Consider the following 26,207-nt stretch of genomic DNA (forward strand, 5'->3'; position numbering starts at 1 on the left):
CTGTGTCTGTTCAGATTTTCTAACAAAACATGTAAAAGCACATTTAAAAAAAACAACAAAGCAACACACAGACATGCACGCAAACAGCCGTGAAAGCATTAAACTCAAATTTTCACTAAGATTAATTGCAAAAAGAGATATTTCAGTTCACTTTGTTTATTATTATTATTTGTCGTAAGCTACAGTACTGTTTCTCCTTGTTTTGATTGCTCCAACAACTGGAGAATGTGTTAATTTACTGTGATTGTTGTTGATATGCTGGAGTTGTGTTGACAGTTAATTCATTTGGATCCCGTTGTAAATTGGGATTTACAACTACTCCTTTTCATAACAACAGGAGATGATTTAATGTTTTCTCATAGCAGCTTAAGGCTGATTGGCTACTATTTTTTGTAATTTCATGTACTTTGGTTTTGATCAAGCTTTGCTTTTGTCACGGTTGCTAGTTCTTGACTATACAAATGAAGAGAATTTTCTCTTTCAAGCTGTAACTTTTTTGAACCATGGTGCTTGCTAACGTAGCGTCCATCTCTCTAGTCATGCATTCAACAGGAAAGAAGTGTTGGATCATTACTGTATGGCCACTGCAAGGCCCACGCAGCCTGGGCTTTAGTCAGTGCCTGTTGCTGTGGGCACTGCACAAAAACAAAGCTCAACTCCCTGAAATCCACTGTGTAATCATAGCGTTACTGTGTTAGAGTGTTAGAGGGAGAAGTTTCTCTTTTTATATTAACCCATTCTCTGAGAAAAGCAGATGACTTTAGAGGCACATGTGCCCTGCTTCAGGGCTGAGACAGAAAGCAGAACGCTCAGTGTTAGGAATGCGGTAAAAGTAATGGTTTTATAGCAAGTTATAATTTCCCCCTACATTTTACCATTACCTGGGAGTTTCTGCTTGTGTCTCTGTCCCACGTGAACTGATGATCTCCAAGTCTCTCCCCTTACTGATAGTGTTTTGCTATGCCTATTGCAACTTCTTGTATTCCCTCACGTTAATTAATTAACACAATGAATATGTTTGAAAGAAATTATTCTCAACCTCTGGCTTCTATTTCAAACCCATCATAAAGCTTGTCTCTTTCCCTCACATACACGTATCTGTCTAACAAAATGTAGAATCCTTTCCTAAATCCAAATCTACAGTGCCAGTGCAAGGAACAGCAGAGGGAAGAGATAGATCACAAAATAATACCAGCAGGTTTAAAAGGCAGTGACCAGCAGTCTAGTTTTTTTTCTGTCAATTTTCTACAGCCTCAATCTGTTTTGAGTGAAAAAATGCAACAGAAGTAGATTTTATATTTTGCCTGTGAGGGTCTGTTTCAAATAGATTTGAGTAATAGCTCCCAAAGCACCAGTAGTTTGTTTGGCATTTTCTAAAACAAAACCAAAAACGCAGACAGCGGTTTCATTGCTGTTAGACATGTTATATAAATACAGTGCCTTAAAAATAGTGCATTTCAAAATGCAGTGCTTGCAGTCACGCAGTGATTATCAGGACACATTTGCTCTGGTGTAGCAATGACATAAGTCCTAGCAAAGATGTAGGGAGAGATTTTTGTACTATGATGAAACTTCATTGAGAACAAGAGCTCCTGACAAGGTCAAAACTCCTGTCTATTATGCAAGCTCTTCAGCTTAGGCGAGTTGGGGCTCCTGACACTTCTAACTCAAAGCACTGCTCATCTATAAGTAAAAGAGATCACATAGAGGCAGCTGTGGATGGGTATGAGGCAGCCAAGGCATGCATATCTGACTGACTGCCCAGACATCTGGACATTCACATCCTTTGTCAGGTGATAGTTGAGCTGCCTCCAGCTACCAGGCTAGAAATGCCCTCAGGAGTTGAGGTAAGGCAATTCAGGCTTCACACCACCTCTGTTAAACAGATAAAGGCTACTCCTAATCTACTTTCACTATCTCTAATTGATGTCTCCCATTTTACTGTTTTTGTTTTTGTTTTTTTTTTCACAAAGCTTTCTCCTTTGCCGTCTTCATTTTCTTTCGGAGTTGTCTATCTGTCTTGCTCTTTCTAAACAACTCTAAGCAACACATTAGTATTATTACAGCCAGTGCAAGTTCTGCTTTTTCCTCTGCATAAGGTAGAGAGAGCATCATCGCTCTGTTGCTTGTATCCCAGAAGTAGTGCAGTTTGAGTTATATTGGCTCTGCTTTCAAGAGAGAAAACCTTAGCAGTCAGCCATGCCAATGCGACCACAGCTTTTAGTAGAAGAACTTCCTACATCAGATTGGATTGGAAACTTCTGTGTGGTGCTTTGCTGTGCAGGGGAAAAGTGCTGTGAGCTGAAGAGATCTTACTGTTCTATAACCTTTTATCAGCCACTGTCACTTGGATCTGTGACTCCAGAACATCGTGGTTTAGAGCACTGTTTCCTTTCAGTGCTGCTGCAGCTTTATCAGCAGAGATATTTTCTGCTGACATTGCTGTTTCTCTGCTCTGGAGGGTAGCTATTTTGATGAACGTTGGCATTATCAATCATGATGGAATATGGTAGTAAAATTTAGACTAGATATTGTTAAATTGGATAAATTCTGTCGGCATTTGATGAATAACTTTCCAAACAGATCTTGCAAGGAGGTTTCTAAGTATCTGAGATATCCAGAATTATGGGGAAAAACAACTGTGCAAAGCAGTTGTTGCCAATATGCAAAACGCTTTCTCCAAAACTGTTTTCCAAGTAGGATAAGAATTTCTGGCAGTTCTGTGTGTGACTGATGTCATCTTTTACATTTCTGGTGTTTTATTTTTAATTCTTTTTCAGTCTAAGAATCTCACTTCCCAGTGGCTGGCTGATAGGAAAAAGGTTGTGAGAACAGGCTGTATTAACCACTGTCTGGATTTTAAGATACCCAGACCAGAATACAGAGTTCTGCATTTTGTCTCTTCTGTATTTTATGTGATTGGAAAGATGCCTAAAACGTTCTTGATGCTTTTACTCCTACTTCACATAACTGGTAAATACCGAAGGTTAATATAAAGGCACATCCATCTGTTGGTCAGTAAGAAAGTGGGATGGAAGCTTGATATCATAGAGATAGATGTAAGGTCTGAATTTCTCCAATTGAGTAGTTTGCACACCTTGGGGCTGAACTGTTTACTGTCAGTGAGTTAAAAAAAGTATTCTTTTCAAGCACATATCTTTTTAATTTTCATTCAAGTAAATTATCACTGTACTTTGTATTTAAAAGAGCTGCCAAGCTGCGTTTGTGACATGGATTAAATCTTTATCCTAGGAGCAAACAGCAAGTAGTGAAACACACCTAAATTTCCCAGAATTTATGAAAGGTTTTCTTAGCAATTTGATTGATCATGAAGTAGCCTGAAGTACACCATACCAGTCATCCTCAGTAACATATTTATGACTTATGTGGCCAGCTCATTTTCAAGCAAAAGCAACTAGAATATTTAATCATGAACGCTGATGTTAGACATCCATCTTGTTGGTTGGTTGTTCTATTTTTTTTGGTCATTCACTTTGTTGCAAGGTGAGTAAGGGAAAGTACTGATCATCCAGAAATGTGTTAGAAGACTCAGAATGATGGTGACTTTTTCTTGGTGGCGGATCAGTCAGCGTGCAAGCAGAGAAAACCAGCAAATTCATGTGAGTTTCCCAATAGTCAGTTGTTTTTCTTCAAACATGAAGATGAAAGCTGAAGCTTCACCAGAAACTTGTAATAAGATAAACTGTGTTTCCATGAGTGCTACAGGTTAGAAGGAGCAAATATAAAGGTTTGCAATATTAAAAGAAGAATTGCACAGGGAGGACAGAGGAACACACAGAGTGGTTCACTGTAGTCAAGGGCAGTGGAGTTAGATTTGTAATCTAAGCAAGATTTGACAGGGAGAGAAGGAATCAAACCTGTACCCAAGTTAATAGCAACCCATAATAATTTTCTCTAATGATATTTATTGAGGAATTTCATTGCAGTCCCTAAAAGGTGGTCTGAAAAGTAGATTTTAGGAAGAGCTTTAAAAAACTGTGGTCCACGCCAGCAGCAAAACTGAGATAAATGAAAGAATTTGTTTAACAGTTGTATTTTAAATACACCATAGACAATAAGATAATACGTATTTAAAAGAAAGCTTTGGAGTGCAGATAGAAATGGTCGTACACAAAAAAGAAACAAATAAGATACAGTTATTTAATATATATTTCACCTTATCATGCTATATAGAGTAGATTTAGGCATGTCACCCAGCAGCAGCTACAGGGTTAGAGTCTGTGTAGGTGGCAGATTGTAAACACGTAGGGAAAGTGTCGTGCTTGGTCCTATGACTAAAGAGGTTACAACAGCCATTACTGGTAAATAATTTATTTAAACATGGCAGTGGTGGGAGATTCCACAGCTGCATAACTGAGATTATCTGTCAAATCCTTGTGCTGCTGAGCAAGAGGAGAAAATCTTGGGTAAAAACCGTCAAATATTGTCATTCCTTTTGATTTCAAGAGTTTATTCTTAGAAAACACTGTGATTTCTAAGCATGACTTAGAACTTATGAAGAAATCACTGTTGTGTGAAATTGAAAACTTCCACGTATGATGAAGCTGGCGCTCAGTACATAGAGGAGATCCAAGGAGCAAGGTTATGGATGGCAGAGGTGCTGTGAGAGTTTGCAGAATTGCCTGAAAGATTCAGAAAGAAACTCTTGAATGGCCGTATTCATATGGCAGGTTCTGAATATCTGAATATCTGAAGCTGATCTATATTAGCTGTCAGTAGTATTTTTATAGAAGATGAATCCTGAGGTAAATGTTTTATCTTAGAAAGCGTAAGTTTCCCCTTGGAAGTTGCAGTCTTCTGATAAATGTATCTTGAGCTGTGTGGCACAAATAAAACCTTTATCAAGTCACCTTCACACCTACCAGCTCCTAAAATTTTGTTTCATAAGAAGGTAGCAATGGTCAGCTTCTCTGTTTAATTCCAATTGATAAATTCCAGTTTCCCCTCACCCTCTCACAAGCAAAGACCTTGATGTGCAGAGCCCTTCACCCCCTTGCAATGTAATAATATCTGCTGCTATCTGCATGGAAAGAAAAAAAAGTGATTTGCTTTCCAGACCTCATATGTTTCACACTGGAGACCAGATAACCTCATCTGAAAGAACGGCCTGTGATTAGATAAAACTTTTCCTTTTAGAAAGCTTTTCAGTGAATAGAGCCTAATTCCTCCTCCTACTGTGAAAATTGGGGTTGATAAGGTTTGTACAAATTGCCTTTGTGTGTATAAAGCTCTGTCCCAGGGATGGTTTGTGTGGTACAGAAGCAATCTGGCCGCTGAGCAATCTGTGTTGATAGTACCAAGTCCCAGCAGCCAAAGCAGAATGGTGCACTCAGGATGCCTACTGGGAATAGTCTCCCTTTGGCCATTCTGGGTACAACTCCTTGTGCCCCTCACTGGCAGGACAGCATTTTTCCAACAAAAATCCAGAACGCAGCATCGTATGAGCCTTCATGAAGAAAATGAACTCAATTCCAGCCAGAGCCATAACAGCTGGAATAGTTGTACTGCAGATTACACAGGCCAAAAACACTCTTCGTTGGGCGCCCCCCCCCCCAATTCGGTCTAACTGTTCTCAGCAGCCAGTTCAGCTGAGCAAATACATGCCAACACTTAGGTAGTGGGGCCACCTGTCACTGAAACAGCAAAAGCCACCCTGAGATAATGCTGCTTTTTACATATCCGTCTGAACAAAAGACGACTTTGAAAGCAAAGGACGTGTGAATACAAATTGCTCACAACAGGAGGCACAGACATCTTCTTCACCTACAGCAGTACATTGAGAAAGAAACAATGTAAGAAAACTACCTGAGAAGAGCCATTCATATTCCCTCTGCCTTTTTTTCCATCCTCCTGGAAGAAGTGGGGTAAGAAATGTTATGAATGAAATAAATAAGCAAATTGCCACTTTGATCAAAGGAAATACCCATCCAAACGTCTTTGACAAAAGGAGGAAGAAGCCTGAGCTTCTGAAAAAAGGAGCAGACGCTGGGTTGAGCACTATCAAATGACAGAATGCTGTGCGTTCTTCAAGCACCAAGCTTCTCCGAATGAGTGGCAGGGGGTGCTGGTGTCCAGCCTGGGTTTTCCTAAGCAAACAGAAGGTATTCATCAATCCCTTTCTCATGCGTTTCATACGTTTCTCTTTCACTTCCTTCTTGTAGTAGTTTTTTCTCTCGCTATAACGTTTTTTAGTGTTGTGGTCTTGGATTATTGAGCTAGTTGTTGGTTTGTATGACAAAAGGGGAAGCTGTTTTGCTTGCCAGCTGTGCTCTCTTCAGCTGATGGTGCCAATATAACGGCACTGCTGTTGAGTAAGTGTTATGCCAGGCTGAAACTGGAGAAAAGCAAACCAGAGAAGCATAACACTTTTCTTGTTGCATGTGTTTATGAGCTACTGTTTGGCTAAAGATGGTACTACAAAAGCCTTCATTGAAGTCTTTCTTTAGTAATAGTATAAGAACCTGGAGAGGGGGCCTAAGAGCCAAACTGGACAGAGAAAGAAGTCTGAAACGTGTAATTTAAGCGGTGCAATGAAGAAAGGCACTGCTTGTTCTAAAGAGTTAAAAGAAATCTAACGTAATGCTCTTTCTTTAGTATAAGATCACAGAATCACAGAATTGTACGGGTTGGAAGGGACCTCCAGAGATCATCGAGTCCAACCCCCCTGCCAAAGCAAGATCAAGACTATTTAGTGATAAAAAGGGTGGGCGGTTGAATGAGTTGTTCTGGGTCCAAAATTTCTTCCTTGCTTGATTTCTTGATTTCTCTTTATTATCTTCTAGACTTCATATCATTCTTCTTCCCTAGCTAATCCTATCTGCATTTTTTTAAAATTTTCTTTTAGTTCTATCCATTTCCTCCTCCCTCGTTCTGTTCTCCATCTCTCACACTCCTTCCAGACTGTATTTCTAGTTGTGCAACCATTTTCCGCAATACAGCTTGCATGTGCCGAGGCCAAAGTGTCTTGGCTGATGGTAGCTTATGTTATCTCCATTAGATCAGATTCAGGGTCTTGAAGGGAGTACAAACAGACCTCAAAGTCTGTGCCAGGTTTGGCATTTAGTTGTGCAGATATTTGTAAGAAATTCAGTATTCATTCTTCAAGGCCCTGTGCTGCCACTCAATGATGAGCAGTGCTATAATTATCAGGAAAGAGGGAAGTTCAAAGAATGTTTGGGAAGAGAGAGCTTCTGTTGGCTTGGTTTTGCTTTTGCTTTTTAATCCAAAGCTTAACTCAAAAATGAGTTTAAATCAAAGAACTGCTGGCTGAGTGCTTGTTACTTAGACGTTAGCATTTTTTGTTGAAAACCATAATTGACACAGATGTGATTTATAATGGTTCAAGACATCTTAATAAATACAATATTTAAGGATATAACAGCTCTGTGACTCATGAAGGGTTTTCATACACAAAAATAGAGTATTTTATAGTATCTTGCTCTATCGATTTAGATTTTTAAAAATAAGAGGTTGTTAAGCCTTGCTATCACTCAAACTACACAACTGATATAAACTTAAGGGTGCAAAAAGATCTGAAAACAAAACAGAAAAAGATACTTTTAAAATGGGGAAACATTTTCCTGAGCGTTTAGGCATCCTATACAAATTCATTCCTGCAGGAAATTAATGACCCATAGACACCTGCAAATGCTGCGACTGGGTTTGAGATGATGAGCTATGCAGACTAGGACTACAAATGCATCTGATTACAGAATTCAGGTCTGGAAAGGATTTTCTGCAATGAATAATTAGTTCAGCACATCACAACGTTGGGGTTAACTATAGGAAGTATGAATATGGTAAAAACACAGGAGTGTTTGCTGAAGAGGAAGTTTTCTTTCAAGTGTCATGTTTGAGCAAAAGAACTCCTTAGTACCAAAGTGATAAAACTTGCTTGCAGTAATCAAAAGGATAGCAACTAAATCCATACTATTTACTAGAGGATTCTACTAAAATACAATCGCAAGATGGGAATAGTAATTAAAGGAAGAGAAAATGATCAAAAGTGTCATAAAGATCTTCCTAATGTAAGAAAACTATTTCTATTTAAATATATAATACAGCAAAACCCATTGAAGTATTTCCAATCAGCTCTGAAAATAAAGAAAATTCTACTAACTTTTACTTGTTGATTTCTTCCCTGGTGCAGAACAGGGAGACAGCTTTTATTTTTTTTTTCTTCACGGTAATAGCATTTTTATTATCTGGAATCAGACAATGAAAAGCTAATGACTTGGAGCAATGACTGATAACATAAAAGATTTGCTGGAGCCTCATCAGGTCAATAAATTCATAGGCTCATTCACCAGGAAGCTGCAGTGATTGCAGGTGGAATAAAGCAGGCATTCAATTCAGAATATTTATTAACTCATGTTTTAAGCGTTAATTGAACTCATTTGTGAAGGCATTTCTGCATTCATATTATATTCAGCATTGACATTAGGATGTGCACTACTTTGAGATCTTCCTTCAATAACAGCACCAAATGTTGGATTTGAAAATTGTCTTCAAAAACAGGACAGAAAAGACAATAAAAAACGTTGCTTGCCCACCCTCATAATACCTGATCTCATTTGTTATTATTTTTGCTATTGTGTTCATTGTATCTGATATGTGTTCTGCTAGTTCCGTTCTTGTTGCTTAAAAATATGTCAAATAATGTCTGGAAAGAATGCTCAAAACCTGTGATGAGAGCTCTTATGCTGCTAGCAACATGTATATGCAAACCTTAAGTATGAGTTTCAGGAATCCAGTGAAAGGCCAAGCTGAATAAAGGCAAAGGAGAAATCAGACTTCTATTTGACTGTCTGCCCCTTCGTGTCAAATATCACAACAAAGAGAATACTAGAAGATTTGGTGTACTGTTTTCCCCTGCAGCCTATCACAAAATGGCTTTATAGCATGTTAAGCCATTCCTGCTGTGAGCAAAACTTTACACTTCCTTTGTACTGTAGCTGGAGGTTGAACTGTATTGGGGTAGGAACAGAGGAGAGGTAGCTTGGCTGCTGTACAGTTTATTATGGTTTCTTACATGTGTTATTAAAAGCAAATTGTTTAAGTGAAGTAAAAATAATAGCTAAAGAAAAGAAAGAATGCCTGGCTATCCAAAAGTATCTATTAGGATCACAGGCCTTTACTACTTTTACAAAAATTCTTTTCTTACCTTCACAGTCCTTGAAATAAGATGCCTAAATGCACTTTACCACTTCACTTTCTTCAGGCCTGGATCAATAGCATCATAAAAGTTCAAATGTATTACTGTCATTCAGTTCTGCTGATCTTATTAACAGGTCTTTCAATAATATCACTTCAGTTCCCTTTAAAGCAAAAAGCAAAACGTGAAAGAGGGAGGGAGAGCCTGCAAATAACTCCTCCCAGGGCCTTGACCTCCTCCATCTATCACAAGCAGAGAAGGTAGATAAGGGAGTTTCATTTGAAAGTGACCATTCTAGGTCTGCATGTTAAATCGGCTTGTAGATCACACTGTGACTGCTGCTGATATGAAGGACTGGCAGAGATCCCATGTGAACTCTGTGCTGCATGTCCGTATTTTTCCTGGTTCCCCGAGATATCTCAAGGCAGAAAAGTCTATATGACCAGTTCTTCAGACCCCTAGCTGACATGCACTTGAATTACTCTTCTGTAGTGTTACCAGGTCATAATATTTCACTTCAAATAATCCTTTGCTTGAGAAAAAAACACACTGAGGCATAGAGCCATTGATTGAAGCACTAAAAATTCATCCGTTTTAATTTCTGGTATTACTTCAGGCTCTCATCCTAGTGTAAATTGCTAACTCTATGCCATTTTCAATGTAATGGATAGTTAAATTGTGCATCACATAAAGACAAAATTATTAAAACAGTAAAGAAATTTATTTGATGTACTCAGCTCAAAACTTTCTGTACTATTTTTTGGTGTAACATTAAAATTATATGAAGGCATTTATATATGCCTTTACTTCAGTCACCGTGCCGTTAGAAAAATGAGCAAACACGGAGAGAAATACAGAAAATTTCTTAGCAACAAACCTTGCTACCCATAAAAAATGTCAGATTTCACATGTTTTTCTGTTGTACTCGGTTGGAGAGATCACACCTTCGGATCTGATAAATTACTTTTTGTTAGAAGAAGATAGTGGATGGATTAAAAAATTAGAAAATTTGCATCAGGGAGTAATCTTAAAGTCCAAATCCACGGTAGCAGCCCACAAGGAATATGCAAACAGACATGTAATCTTTCAGCATGACTGCCTTCAAGCCTAATTTGAATTTGATTATTAGGTGTCAGAATACATAAAACAGAGTAAAGCATTGAATTTTGGGGCTGAGCACTTTGGCTTAATTCTAACAAAGCACAGAAGCTTATTAAACTTGGACTTTTTGCAAAGCTGCACTGACTATATGCATTTACAAAATCTCACGCTGTCCTGCTGTTTGCTGATCTTAGTTTTTATCTATCACAACTGCACTTTTGAAGTGAACATCCCAAGTGCTCCTGTTTATTGTGCTTTACTTCGCATCATGCAGCAGTATCAGAAATTGCAAAGAGGGTTACTTTTGAACTAATTCTGAATTGAAGATGAATATAGATGAAGTCAATGGGCACTGAGCACACAGGAGCTGATAAGAGCCAGAGTGCGTAAACACTCCTGCAATGCACGGAATGTGGATGTTGTGTTCTTCAACACCAGCTATTTTCCTCTACAAGACTTCTGTGGGCTGCAGAACTTGCTGACACAGAGGTGTAAACCTCTGTCTTCTGAGTTAAAACTTGGTGTTGTCAGTCTGGTTCTCCATCTTCGTGGATAACAGTGGACATTTTTCCCTTCTGGGCTACGAAACCTTGAGAGTGACCCTCAGAGAAATGTAGAAGGTAGCATGGAGTCTGGCCACATCATATCATAATCATAGAATCACCAAGGTTGGAAAAGACCTCAAAGATCACCCAGTCCAACCGTTCACCTATTCCCAATAGCTCCCACTAATCCGTGTCCCTCAACACAACATCCAGTCTTTATGGAATATAGTCTTTATGGAATATATCTTTATGGAATATTATATGAAGTGATAAGCAAAGCCCAGCAGGGGTGAATTGTTCTTCTTCAGAAATATGCTTCTATGTTAGTTTGCAGTTATTTTTGTGGAAAAAGAACTGGAAAGGACATGTTACAGAAGTTAATGTTTCTATCAAATGCCTGTCTTGCTTGGGATTTCAAACAACAGTCTAGTAAGGAATGATTTGAAACAGCTTACAAAATCTGATATTGAAACATTTTTCAGGTTTGTTAATAAGTAATTTTGCCCTTGTGAAAGACTGTGTACCTTAAGAGTTCCACACAACAGCAGTGTGGAAGGTAGGTGGGACTTGTAATACTGACGCTCAAGAAACTGCACCATGTCTTTTGATACTCCAGAAATGAGGAATGCACGTTCTTGGGAACTTCTCTTAATTAATACTTTCATTTATAAGTGTATGTCTTATTACCAGTTTAAAATGTGCTGATTTCTCATTGCAAGGTGATATATTTATGCAGAGTATAGGACTTACGTTTAAGATATCAAGCAAAAAGCATTGTGTAGCTAACCATTCCTGCCCCAATAGCACACTCAAACTAACATGCAGAGTTTGGTTCTTAGCTGAGTTAGAATAATACACTGTTTATGTCTAATTGCATTCTTTTCTTTTGTTGCTTTTTCTTTCTTCTAGGTTGTATGGCCATGTCATCCTTGAAGACGCTACTGGTGGAATTAATCACTTCTCTATATACCAGAGCACTGACATCCTGAGTTTGTTACATCAAAGGGTATTGACTGAGAAGGCAAATAATCAAATGACCCGTAACGCAGGTAAATGATACTCTTGGGATCAAAGGAATCCCCTACGAATACTGTGTGCTGCTCTGTTCTGCCAGTCATAGAAAGTGTCGTTTGGCTGCAGCGGTTATAGTGAGGTAGCTTTTGTCAGTCCTTCAAAGTGAGGGTTTTCTAAACAAGATCTTCCTGTTTGTTTTCCTTGTTTGCTAATTCTTCATAAAATACAACGATGAACGTTAAGTCTTAGTCGAGTATCAATTCATGTGACATGCATACTTGAAGGCTGGGCTTCTGAAACACTTCCAAATGGAACAGAAGGCAGTTTATTTTGGAAATGGACTGAGGTGGCTAGCTGAGAACTGGCTGATGCAAGAAAATAGGCTGCAAGAGGTGTTACCTTTAAATCTTATCCTGAACCAAAGCCATTGGTTTTAGTCTTCTTTGAAAGTGGGTTCAGCTTAACAAATAAAAGTCACTCCTTTTCTTGTATACAAGTGCCCAACAGAAAGTTAGTGTAGAAGAACAGTGGTTCTGTGCTTCGATTCTAGGAGCTTACTTGCATGGAAATACTCAAATGTGCCTTCATTGAATTTATTTTTTACTAGCAAACACAGATGTGCATGTCAGCTCCTGTTCCACTCTTCCTTCACTCATTCTGCACTTTGTTTGAAAAGCAAGATCTTATTTTGCTGTCCATGTTACTACTTCCACTTTATGTAAGCTTTAAACTAGGCTGCATACTTCACTGCATATAAACCAAGAAATTAAAAATCTACATGAGCCTTTGAAATAATAGCTGTACTGTGGAGCAGTCATGCTGTAGCTTCTCTGATTATGATAAAGAATAGCTGCACTCTGGCAGCAAGATGATTTGAAGTGTATACATGGATGCGTGATGTAATATTTAGAAGAACAGTAAATTAGAAGTATTCAATTTGTCTACAAGCTGATGGCTGGCTCACCAGGTAGTATAAATCTACATATTGTTATTGAGAGTCAGAGTTATTACTGAATGATTCACTACTAAATATCAAAACCTGAATATGTGGCACAATAATATAGAAATTTTTCCATTCCAAAGGAAGCAGAATTCTGTAGTTGCAAGAATTTTTGATTTATCAAAAAGATTTATCAAATATTGTCTGTTAAAGCGAAACTTATGATCACATAGTAAGAATAAATAATCTCATGTGGATTTCAACCTCTACCACATACAGAGTCTATCCTGCCGCAGTGATAATCTAGTATGACTAGTTTTTTTTTGCAATTTTGTGCAAAATAATTGTTTAACCACATTTGTTTTCCTTCTTTTTGGTTTTTTTTTTTTTGTTATCTCATTATAGTTTGTGGCATGGATTTAAAACATCAGTGAGATACTTTCCATCACTTTTTTAAAATTAACTTTCTCAACTAATGGTTCGCTTACTTTCTGCATCTCACTGTTAATAACCTACTGAAACTTTATAAGGAGAACAAGAGTCAGCAAGAACTAGAAATACCAGTAAATGCAGGAATAGCTTGCTTTTTGGATAAAACTAAGGAACAATAGCCACTGGATATCAAAATAAGGAAAAAAAATACCATGAGCCATGAGCAGAAATTAGCTAAGCTGTTGTCTAATCAATTGTAACACTTTGATAGAACCAGATTTACATTATATGAAAGATTTATCTACTGCCAGGATCTTTACTTGGGTTCTTAGCCTTGGAAAACTTTACTATATGTAATAGAAGCAGTGGTATTCTGAGTGGCAGGGAATGAAAGAATACTCAGGAAAAACAGAAATTACATGCAGGAGATTTACGGTTGTTCAGGGTGAATGATGACCTCCTCTTCCTGAACATCATAAAATGTAAGTAGAATAATAACTTGGAATTGTGGATAATAATAGAACAGAGAACAGAATTTCAATCTGGTATGACTGCAGGTCATTATTAAAAGGTCTTCTGCTCTACTGTGCATACATATTTGCTTACTTTCTCTTCATAAAGCAGTTCCTCACTTAGCATGCATGATCCAGGCCAATGAAAACATGGTTTCCTCACTTGTTGAGAACATGCATAAAGATTTTTTTCATTCTGTAGTTAATTACTATGCATGACATTTAAAATACACTTTCTGTGCTGGGAGGTCAGTCGGTATATCTTACATTAGTAAACAGATTGGAAAACTCACTGTAGTTTAGAATGTATGCAGAAACATGGACTGTAATTCAGAGCAAGAACTGGAAGTTTTTGTTTGATTTGGATCTTCTATGGCACAGCTCCGAATTATTCAGTGCTCTTGTATCTTTGTGTCAATGCTGAATATTTTTTTCCTGACAACATGAGTTGTTTTGCATGAGAACACTGGATGATGAACAGCATCTGTGCTTTGTAGATAAAATGGCTTCAAACAAGAGTTTTAAATGAACAGTTAAATTAATGAAAGACTGAACGATCTCCATTTCCTATTACTTTTAAGTAAGAAGTGCCAGAATCTGTGTCCTCATCAGGATCTTTTGTTCCAGAGCAGCCTGTAAAGATCTCATGAAATAGCAAACGTCTAATAGAGTGTTTTTCTTAGAAAACCTGTTTACATAAAGTGAGAACTCAGGTGGTGTTTTCCTCAATCTCTTCACTAGCAGGGAAAAATATTGTGAGGAACAGGACAAGCCACCTGAGCAACGCATGGTTAAGAGGATGGTGCAGTCAGAGGAATTTTTTAATTGTTATTATTATTTTTTATCATGCAGAGATTTATTCAGCATCAGGCCTGCTGGCAATAGATGCAGTCTACCTGTTTTAAAGGGGGGAAGGAATGGATTCTAGCCCAGTAGTTGGTGGGTCTTGTTGAGAGGGCTTTAAACTAGGTTTGAAGGGGAAAGGGAATAAAAGCAAACTTGCTACAGATGAGCCTACGGGCAGTATGTGGAGGTTGGGAGTGAGACCAATGGCCACGCTGAAGTGCATCTACAGCCATGTGCACAGCGTGGGCTGCAAACAGGAGGAGCTAGAAGCCACTGTGCAATTGGAAAACTGTGACTTAGTTGCCACCTCTGAAACGTGGTGGGATCACTCTGATGATTGGAGTGCTGCAGTGAGTGGCTACCCTTACTGGGTATCATTGGAATCCACAGTTCTATGAACTTACAGGAAATAATTTGAAATGACAACTGAAGAGACAATTATTTCTTTTGTTGTAGGTTCTTCCCTTATTGGTATCATTGGATTGAAGGAAATTATTACAACAGTAGATCTTTACAGTGTCACTTACCTAATGTGTGAGTGTTTTATTCATTATGTTATGCATTATACAACTTCACGCGTACTTAAAAATTAGTTCAGTGTTTAAACCAGGCAGAAGATGTTTGCAGTAAACACTTGATCTACTGATATTTTAATTTTTTTCCATTTTGTTTTATTTCACCTGATCAACCATGTTTTCAATATCAGTAACATTTAATGAGCTCTTGGGAGGTTAATATAGTGAAGAAGATAAAACTCTACTTTGCAATAGTATGTACGACAGATGTGATAGTTTACAGCTGCTTTTATTACGGAGCCATAGACTTCTTTTTTTTGCATTGAATAAACTTGCTAGGATAAAATGAAGTGTTTTATTATTTAATCTATTAATTGTGATCAATATGGATAGATTTTGTAATATTCCTCTACTATTCATTTACAGTCAAATAATTCCTTATCAGATATTGTACTCTTACCATGCTTCCATTTCTTCTGATCTCTTTTTTTTTTTAAAGAGAAAAATTGTGAAGCTCCTTATATAAGGATGTAAATATCATTTAATTTATTCACATGCCCATACTAGGAGAACAGAAAACAGAAATGTTCTTTCTTTTCTTTTTTCTTTCTGTTTTTTTTTTTTCTTTTTGAAAGTGATTTCGCTATAAGAAAGGACTAGAAAATTCTCATAACACAGCATGACTGAGCTTAAGTTTCACTGAAGAGAATGCAATACTAATTGCAAAAATTGGAATGTGTGAGCACAGTGTCAGTAAGCAAAGCTCTGCGAGCCATTCCTATGAGGCACATTGACTCCCGATGTTGCCTTGCACACACCACAGACATATCCATGTACAAGACCAAGTTGGACTTTCACTTCTTAATGATGATCTTCAAGTTTGGGGTTAAATGGTACCAATGGCTGAAATGCCTTTGCCTTCTCCAGAAGCAGGATGCAACCAATCACTTCCAAACTCAGTGAGAAGAGGGAACTGTAGTGTCAGCTGACTGTGAAATGTTATCTTCAAGCTCTTGAGATCTTCCTGCTCTGCACTAAGTATCCTTTGTGAATTTCTGACCAGGGCTGCTGGAAAAGTGTTTTTAGAATTCATTACCATAAAAAGCAATTGTAATTTAGGTAGCAGGTTTCAGAGCGAATTGTTATGTTTTGGTAACACATCTTAGGAGGAGGCCAAGGAAAAGTGTGTCTGGTATGGGAAGAGAACCACCAAGAGTTGTTTGGCCTTATTTCGATCCTTCATTCCATATAATAGCAAAAGACCAAATGGTTGGATTTTTGTGATTCTGAGAAACTGAGAGGCTCTGACTGCAGGAATACTTTGCCCATAGGGAAAGAAAGATCAATTGCACCTCAGGCTTAGAAGTTTGGCAGATCTTCTGGACTCTGGGGATAAAGAGGCACTGCTTCATTAGCTATACCTGCTCTGTGAAGAAATGATAGAAGACTGAGGTATCAGTCAGCTTTTCTTTTTTTCCTTCTCAGAGGCATTCTCTGAGCTTTCTGAGTACCTGAGGCCAAAACCAATATTTGAAGATAAATGCCATTATACTGGTTATGTTTTGAAATTATTTGCTTGGTATTCTTCAGTCAGCTTTATCAGTTCATTAATTTTAATGTAAATTAAATAGCTACTGCAATAATACTATATAATCTCATCGTAGAAGCTGTATCTTCTGATTTTTCAGTTCACAAAGATTTTACATTTACTTCATACGTGACTGAAAAGTGGGGAAGAAACCAAATGAATCCAGTTTCTCCCCTTAGAATTTGGAGCAGACGTGTTCTGTGGAATAAAAAAAAAAACAAAAAAACCCTGAAAGTTTTACTGAGGCCATGAAGTGGGATTGTAAAAAGTGCTGAAACTGCTTCTTGGGTCGTGGTTCATTAACTCTAATTGTCACGTCTGGATTCCATCTGACAGATGATCAGGGCCTTCCTTTCTCACACCCTTTTTCTCACTGTGTTCAGGTGACCAGCTTCCAAGGTTATCTCTTTCAGATGTATTTCCAACGTTGGACCTGGGTAACAATTGTTTCTCTAAACTAATTCAGTTGTGTTTGCATGTGTCTTTTTCTTGTGGGATTTGCTTCTTTTCCTGTGTACTTCCTGTGTGGAGCATTCTTCTGTAGAGAACAGGAGCATGATTAATAAAAAGCATTTTAGATTTGGAGATTTTGTTACATAAAAGCTTTTCTACTTGACAAAGCTTATTTTTGAAGGTCAATAATTCTTACATATATTGAAAACAGAAAATGTAAAAGCTTTGTCAAGTACCCACTTTCTTCTGATTTCAGGCTTGTTATGAGGGAGTGAAGAAGCAAGGTTTAAAATACCACCCACGTAAGACAACGACCATATAATTTATAGGATGTGGCCATCTGTGTGTTCCCCAAGTTCCTGTTTCTTTGTAGGAATTAATCATGTGCCAGAAGCAGAACATTAACTCTACAGGCAGTGGAAAAGATTTTGAGCAAGTGAAGAACATTTCTCCCTTCATTTCAAGTGGTTTATGACTGAAAGCTATGTCATGATTGTTTGGCATCTTAAGAAAATTAGTAAATGCTTTCTGACCAATGTCAAATAACATCTCTGTTTTTAGCAGTAGGTGTACCTGTATGAGCATTGAATTACTTATTTTCCCTACTGGAATTCAAATATTCCTCCCAAAAATCAGAATATTGAATTTATTTGGCAAATCTTAGCCCAAAGCATAACTTATACCTCGTCACGATAACAGAAGGAATAATCTTTCAATATAAATAGCAGCATAAATTAGAATACAGTCTTTACTTTGGTCCCATCCAAACCCTGAAATTCACCATTAGCGAGATACTTCATTTCCCGTTCTTTTCTCTTGGGCCACTATTTTTAAATTGGCTTAAGAATCTTTGTATAGCTGTCCATACTCAGGCTCAGATATCTGATCCATAGAATCAAGAAAGTGAGGCCAACATATATTGCATAAATATGTATTATATTGCATACCTGTTGCATAAATTTACAGGTAGGAAAAATATTGCATTCCCTAGAAGGATGCTGGTGCCTTTAGATGTTGTTAAGTCTAGTTTGATTTTTTTTCTTTTTTCTATTCTCTCGTCTCCATCCAATCCTCCATACTTTCTCCATAACTAACTGGTCTGAAGACCGTAGCAGTATGTGCTCTTACCTTTAAAATATGTACTTTTGTTTTGCAGTCTTCAAAAATACATTTACCATTACTTCAATTATTTGTCTAATCTGTCCCTTTTCTATTTGAACTGTTACTGGATTCAAGTCTGTGCTCTTGCCTTAGCAACATGCCTTTTTCAGTGAGCTTTCTGTTTGGGCTTTGGCCTACATCACACATGGTCTAATTATGTTAACATGACAAACTACAATTGTGGCATCGTGTCTTTTTGTATGAGTGCTCTTCACCTGCCCTTGATGCAAGGAAAGTGCAATTAGTTTGTATCTCAGTAAAAGAACTTTAAAAAACCCTCTGTTTAAGATACTCAGTTATAAGTTCATAGAGGATTCAAGCTGCCAAATACCTATCTGCCCTGTTACACAGCAGTCTGAGCACAGATGAATGACATTTTCCACAACAATCTGCCCCCGCCTTTCTTTGTCAATCCATCAGCCACAAAATATACATAGAATTAAAGAGCGTAGGAATCTAAAATACAGCAGATTTTATTTGCAGGTATGTTTCCAAGACTGCAGCCAGGTCACATGAAAGTCTGCCTGAGGTCGTTTGTCAGTGATCATAGATCTGCCTGCCCTTAAGAGGCACAGTGAAGTGGAAGCACGGTAAGAGCTGCCAGCATTCTGTGAAGGCAGAGGTTGAACAAGAGCTCGTGGGGATGGGAAAGATCATTAGAGCCAAGTAGAAGTGTGAACTAATTCAGACACTCACATTTCAAGTGTTTCTAGCTACAAAAACATGTTGAAATGAGTCTCACTGTGTGCTTATGCAGGTGGTTTTACAGTACAACATGAAGCTGGAAGAGATCCCTGAGATCAGAGAGCCCTTCTCTTTCCATACTTTTTCAGATATGAATTCTCCTACATACAGAGAACTAGGAACCCTCTATCCTACAAGTAGGATAGATTGAGATAATAGATGGATTGAGATAATCCTCAAAAAGCCCATTTTCATCACCACACCCACGAATAGAGGTACAAGATATCATAATGCTAAAATTCAAAGGAAGATGTAGAATTGGTTGTCAGAAAGCAGGAGATGGTGGGTTAATCTTATTTATTGCCTTCTTCCAACCCAAAATGTTTTTTTTTAATCCGGAAAGGACTCCTTAAAACGTCTTGCACTCAATCTGCTGTATGTTTATCCGCAAAATTTGCCTCCCAGAGAGACAGTAACTGTTGAATACATTTGAGTTTATTAAGATAGTTGTCCAGTCCACAAGTATTACCCAACAATTCAAAAGCAATCCTGTGACTCCAATACCAATTGAGCTTAGTCCTAAAATAATATATACCAATTCTTTAGGGATTGTTGTGAAAGTCTTAATGCTCAGTACCAACTCCCACATCGTTAGTTTGAAAACACAAAGCTGTTTTGTCTTTTTTTCCATCATTCCATGTAGTGCTTTTCAAAAGTAGCTTATTTTCTCTGAGTTCTGCCGCAAAAGGGAGTTAGTAAACTTTAGTGTCTGTGTGTGGGGAGGCAAAGGAGTAACATGAAAGCAAAGGAGTGACATGAAAGCAATTGCCCGGTAATGTTTCTGTGTGTGATCGAAAGGAAAGACTTGATGCAGGCCTATTAGATTTCTCCTTCAGTGCAACAGGAGCATAGCTATTGCTTATATTATGATCAATTAGTGCTTGGGACTATTAATATAGTAAGTGGATAATTTAGTTTCAGTGCCTACTTCAGGTAATTACGACAAAGAAAGCGCTTACCACTAGGCAGTAATCTAAGCTGGAAGAACCATCTGTGCTGTTAAAGAATATGTGCAGAATATCATTAAAATGTAATAGGCTTCTGCTTTGGTTTGTGCTCTTGTCCAGAGAACAGGATACAAAGCAGAAAGTCTACATTATTCCCATTTAAAGGCTTAGTAGTGGAAATGCTAAATCACAGCTTAAACCAGTGATTGAGCACCTGGGGAGAAGGCAGGGCCAACGCAGAGAAGCTCAGGTGCAAGCAATGCACTGAGTGACCAGAACGGATAGAGCCAGGGTCCACCCCTTCCCAGACCTCATTTAAGGGTTGGAAAAGGAGATGAGGCTGTTTTGCTGGTGATCCCCATCTACCTGGGGCTTTCCAGAGGTAAGCAGTTTTTCTTTCATTGCTTCTTTTTGTGTTCGTGGCTGTTGTGCTTGGGCTTATTCTCCTTTGCTGTAGCTGAGGACTGTGCTACTCTTCCATTATTCCTGTATTTTCTTTCCCGTTATAGCATTACAAGACTGTTAGAGTTTTTCATATTCAATAATATTCAATTAAAGATGTCTGAGTCCAGTGGGAATCTTGCTGGTAGGGGCAGGCTTGCCCTGGAGCACTTCAGGGGATCAGTTCAACAGGAAAAGCAGGGCACGTTTTCATAGCAGGGTGTCTGGAAAGAGCCAAGCAACCAATGTCTCCTGCCTTCTAAAGAACCCTCCAGGTTTTATTTAAAAGGAGAAGTAGCAAGATAGACATCAAGGCTACTCGCTGTGGTGTTTTAAAAAGAGTGAGTTTTCTTAAGTTAAGTTGTTTGCATTACTCTGTTGAGTACATACTGCTACAAAATCATGGAGCCCTGTATTAAGCAGGCAGATTGTGCCTCCAGTGCAGCCCAGATGGGTCTTATGGACAAGCATAGAGTGAGATTTGGGACCCAATTATTGTGGGTGGTACTGTTTTACCAGGTGTAGAAGCATGGGATGTATTGGATCTGCCCTAAAGGTGCATCTTTCTTGGTGTCTTCTCTGATAGTCGCCATCAGCAAATACCCAGATAAAGAATTAGAGAAACAGGCAGGAATAGAGAGACTCTTACACAAGGCATCCTGTTCTCATGAATTTTAGGAAGGCCTCACATATTTAGGAACCTCTTTGGTGTGCTAAGCCCTGCTACCTGCAGCTGGCATGTTCATCTCTGGGGTCAGGAACAGTTAAAGGAACTAAGTCTTTCTTCAGGTATGATCTCAAACTTTTCTAGGTTTTTTTTTTTTTTAGTAGTCTTCATTCACCTATTTGTTTTTTGGCATCTATACCTTTCAATCAAAAACTCCTTTCAGATTAGCAAGACAAATTCTCTACCATTCTAAAATGGTTTGTTTTAAATTGTGAAAAGGTCCTCTTGCATTAATTTTAATCATCCTCTAGGTGTAATATTGGTTTTCAATATATGTTTTCTTTCTACCTTTAAGACTTGAAGTTCTTTCTCTGAGCCTGAATCACATAAGTTTTTATTTTACTGACTTGTGAAAAAGACAGTCTTTGACATAATTATTTATGCCATCGCATTGGGCAGACCACCAACAACAAAAACTTCCTAGAATGTACTATCCTACTGGTTTATTATTAGAAAATATTTGCCTTTCACATATAGAATCACAGAGTTGCTGAGGTTGAAGACCTTAAAATCAAGTCCAACCACAACCTAACTGTCCTACCCTAACTCTGACAGCCCTCTGCTAAATCATGTCCCTGAGCTCCACAACCAGAATGTCAGAATATGAATTCTGACAGTCCTGTTCCTCCTGGAAAGAATTAGATACTGAACTTTGAAGTGAAGGTAGAAGGCTAAGAGTCATTACCAAGATGGAGAAGAGAGTTCCTTCCTCACTGAGGGAAGGTTAAACATTACTTCCCCTTGTTTCCTTCTGCAGATCTGACAGCATTGCTAAGATCTTTGATTTCCCCTGTAAGAACAAGTGTATAGCCAAGTCTTTTTATTTCTGAAATCATAATTTGTAAGTTTTGTAGGTATCATACAGTGAGGATTGATGAAGCTGTGATATTTCCCTGGAAGTGTGTGGTAAACCTTACCAGGTAATGCAGTGTTTTTCTATTTGAAACTTAGTTCCTAGTATATTGTAAAGAGAATTCAGTTTACATCATTAAATCCTTTTTCCTTGGTGACTTTGTTCTCCAGTGAAATCAGATTTAAATATTGGCATAAAACCATTCTCTCAATTTTACTCTTATTATTACATTGTGTATTACTGTGTCCCTCAGTCTCTTCATTTTTTAAAGCAGTAGCTGATGTACAGTGTTAATTGTTCCCTTTGGTTGGACTTTGGCAGATTTGGCTCATGTTGCTATTCCAGAAATAATCTGTTCTTTGTAAATGTGTGATCACTGAGCTTGCTTGAGCCTTTGTTTTTACAAGAGAGAGAGAAGGGAGCGTGCCTGCCGTTTTCCTTGTAACTTTATGACCTTGCAAGGCTTACCAGCAGTTGTTAATCAAGAGAAATTCTTATAAGAGAAATAGTGGACATATTTAATATTTTCAATATGTTATGTATTAGGAAAGTTCAATGTGTCCTAAACGTTTCAGAAAAATAACAAATCCTTTGTTGTAGTTGCCATTAGACTTACCACTGCCCAGTACATTAGTACTCAAATCATAGAGATTTACAGAGGAATCTTCAAATCTAGCAAATGATAAAAACGGGACGCTTGTAGTCATTGTTCTTAAATATCAGGGTTCAAAAATGTATTAAAAATAAGCAGTTGCATTCTCATGTGCTTTTTTTGTTGACTTGCTGATGAAGATCCCACCTTGCATCTCGCACTCCACGTGAGCGTGCACTTAGAGCACAGAGAATCAGTCAGTCCCTTGTACGTGGCACATGTGCAGTGTGTACTGTTGGCATGCTCCAATGCCCTGTCTGCAGGCACAAGTCATCTGGCTGCCTGAATGACATCAGGTGTTTTGAGGAATGTCAGTTATTTTCATTTAAGCAACTGATAAAATTCACAGTTTAGTATAAAAACCCATTTTGGGGTTTACATGTATGATTGCTTTTCTTTATGGAAGTAAATAATGTACATTTGTAGTTAAGGAGAAACTGATGCTAAGGGATGGGGAGTATTTCTTGCTAGCATCTTCTTTACTGTCCTGTCATTTGGATTGCGCTGTGTGAATGGAGCTAAATGGTTATTTTATTCCTCTGAAATTCAATTTGGGTGTATGAAATCAGGTTTCAACAAAGCAAAAATCTCCTAAGTCAGTAACTCCTCTGCACACATCTCTATTTGGAGTAGATTGTCACACTATGGAGAACTGAATGGCGAGACAGGCGTTTGTTTTAATCTTCAGGCTTGGAATTTCTGTTGTAAAAGACACTGCTGAGATAAAGGCTTCCAGGAAACCATGTGTTGTTTCTGGTCTTTGTGACATAATTCTTCTGTAAGCAGCACAGCTGGTGGCTCGTGATGACTAGAGAACTCCCTCCAGTGGAAGATTTATTGCATGAACTCTACTTGAAACTGTACTCTTCTGACTGTCTGTTTGGTGGCAAATGCATCGTAAGCTATTAATGTGCCTTGCTTCCTTTTACCTTTCTGCGATAAATCTGTTATCTTTTATATTTCTTAAAACAAACCTCTGTAAAGCATGTTGTGGTTTGGTTCATGAAAGGGATACAGGGCAAATAGTTAAAGGAATTGAAGTCAAAGCTTACCTGTGTGTGAGAGAACCAAAGTGAAGCAGAGAGCTACTTTATCACAGGTCCTGCTTATGGAAGAGAGCAACAGTGGGGCATGAAAATGATGTGGCTTTAGCCATTTCTGAAGGGGCAGCTGGAAAAACATGCTGCAAGCTCCTTCAGGATGTCAGAGCTGTGACAGATCTCCAGGCTGCTAGCATTCTAATCTATGTCCTGTATCTCTGGTTTTGCCAGATGTTAACCTGGGGACTTCTAATTGCAAAGAACAAAATGTAATGTTGACAAAAATGCTTTTCTGAACATGTAATGAGTAGATCCTTGATCTTGCAGTAAGTTTTCTGTAGGCTTTTGAAGTACTTCCAGAAGCTGCTGTGATACTTAGTGTAAAGATAATGATACATGCTTTCTTTTAAATTGCATTTTGTTGTTCCATGCTCCTTAGCCTTAGGATTTGGAAATAGGAATCTTTTGACAACAAAGCAGGCAGTGGACAGGTTTCAACTACAGGAATTTCCTTGCGACACTTCTAGGGAGGCACTTTGGCATTTTTCATTAGTGTCCATCTTCAATGTATGTGTTTTTATACCATACTTATTCAGTGTCCTTCTTCAAGTGTATCATTTGTCGCGTTACTGGGAATTTATCTTGCTGGATTCTCATTTTTCTTTCAGAACTGGGGAGCCCGCACAGCTCAAAGCCATCTGCTTACCTTTTTCACTTACAAACGGGCTTTTGAAGGAAGGTGTTATGTTTATGTTTTCATGGACTACTGTGATAGGATAATCTCACAGAACCTCCTTTTTCTGATGGAAGGTAACTGTCTTTGAACAGAAGGTATTCATGCCTTCCCTTACTTTCCAGCTACATTTATTTATATTTCAAGTTTGCCCCAGTTTACTGTGCACCTCTGCTCTCTCCTCCATTGAAAAGGCAAATTTTAAGCTGGTGTAAGCTACTGCTTCATACTGAAGTACAGCTTTACGTTGCCACACCTCTGTGTAAGACATTGGTTCCCATCAAGTCATTGAAAGTTCTGTGGTGCACTGAGATCTGTTGTCCGGGGAAAGAATAATACAGTTGAAGCATTTCCTAGTACTATTTGGAACAGTCAATTACTCTGTACTTTCTTTGTTGCTTATTAGAATCAGCAAATATGAGAATTTCTCATTGTGAGATGCTCTACTGTACAATGCCAGGATGAAATACTGTAAAACAGGGCCAGATTGTTTTTTAGGAAAGTTTCCTATAACAGTTGTGCTAGAAGCTTAAGAAATACCTTACAATATTTCTGTTCCTCACTTATTGTAAGCAAAGAATTGAAATATGTGTGCTATGGTCTTCACTGCAGGAAAAACAAACATCGTGCAAGATATAAACATGGTAGTCAGATGCTAGAACTGCAGGAGGACCCTGCCTGAACTAAAGGGTTATTGCACTGGCAGAGTATGCATGAATTGCTCTCACTGCAGTGCTGTCCAAGGGCCCTGGATACAAGATGCTTTGAGCATAGCTCTAACCTGGATTATGGGAACTGACCCTGCTGAGCGCCCTTGGTCAGCAAGACATTTGGCACCCAGGAGCTGTCACAGCAGGACTCTGTTCTAACACACTGCTCAGCAGAAGTTCTAATTTCTGTTTGCCATCTGAAAGCATAGGTGTGGGGATGAAAAGAGGACAAGCGAAAAGTTCTGCAGTTCTGACACAAACAAACATAATAGTGCCAGAGGTATTTGCACTCTGTCCCTGTAGTAGATTGCTGTGGAAGCTGAGGGCAAGGCCTTGTCTTTGCATAATCCACTTTGCAGGCATAAGTTTAAAATCAAACAATCCCTTTCTATTTCTATAAGACACGTATTAATTATAAAGATGTGAACCAGTGTCTAGTTTTCAATTTGATGCATGTGCAAAATGGCCCTGCAAGTATTTCCTTGTTGCCGTGGGGATTGCACACCTTGTATCACATCTCTCTGGTCCTTGTTGGAGCGCGAGGAGATGCTGTTCTTGCCGTGTTCCTGCAACTGACGTCTCTAAGGAGAAACTGTTTGCGTGCATTCTGTCTAAGTGAGGTCAGTTCTCATGACAACCAGATTTTATCTGCAGATTTGTTTTCTGACACTTTCCCCTTCTGTACAGAAATTAAGTGAAATCCAAGGCAGCAGAAGGTTGAGGAAGAAAAGTAAATTGGAATGCAGGCTGCAAACATGGTGACGCTTTTTGCCTTTCTTGTGGATTCCCAGTTTTTCACAAATTATTAAGCAGCTTGAAGTTTTATGACAACACGTTAAGAACAGCAGTGTCGCCCGGCAATAGATCTGTTACAGGCAGAAACCAAACCAATGCAGGGTAAGTTATCACCAGACACAGCAGAAATCAGCAGCTATACTGCTGGATGTCTTGCTTCAGTCACTTCTTCCTTTCCTTCCCCTTGCTTTCGGTGGGGCAGGGGTGAGCCATCCCACAGGCAGAAGGGGAGAGGCTGTGCTCTGTTGGTGCTTGCCAGCACCCGCTATTCCCACTCTGCACC

General features: G+C 38.5%; 1 long non-coding RNA gene across 1 annotated transcript; it reads left to right on the plus strand.

Moving 5' to 3' along the window:
- Positions 1–1,522: 1,522 nt before the first annotated feature.
- LOC122166153 lies at positions 1,523–15,414 on the plus strand. Its single transcript, XR_006170687.1, has 3 exons — positions 1,523–1,847; positions 11,731–11,870; positions 15,022–15,414. It is a non-coding gene; the product is annotated as an uncharacterized LOC122166153 (long non-coding RNA).
- Positions 15,415–26,207: the final 10,793 nt, after the last annotated feature.

This window comes from Centrocercus urophasianus, unplaced genomic scaffold, assembly GCF_019232065.1.
Source record: "Centrocercus urophasianus isolate 14NV4802_14NV808 unplaced genomic scaffold, USGS_Curo_1.0 seq_32, whole genome shotgun sequence".
In the NCBI taxonomy this organism is placed as follows: domain Eukaryota; kingdom Metazoa; phylum Chordata; class Aves; order Galliformes; family Phasianidae; genus Centrocercus; species Centrocercus urophasianus.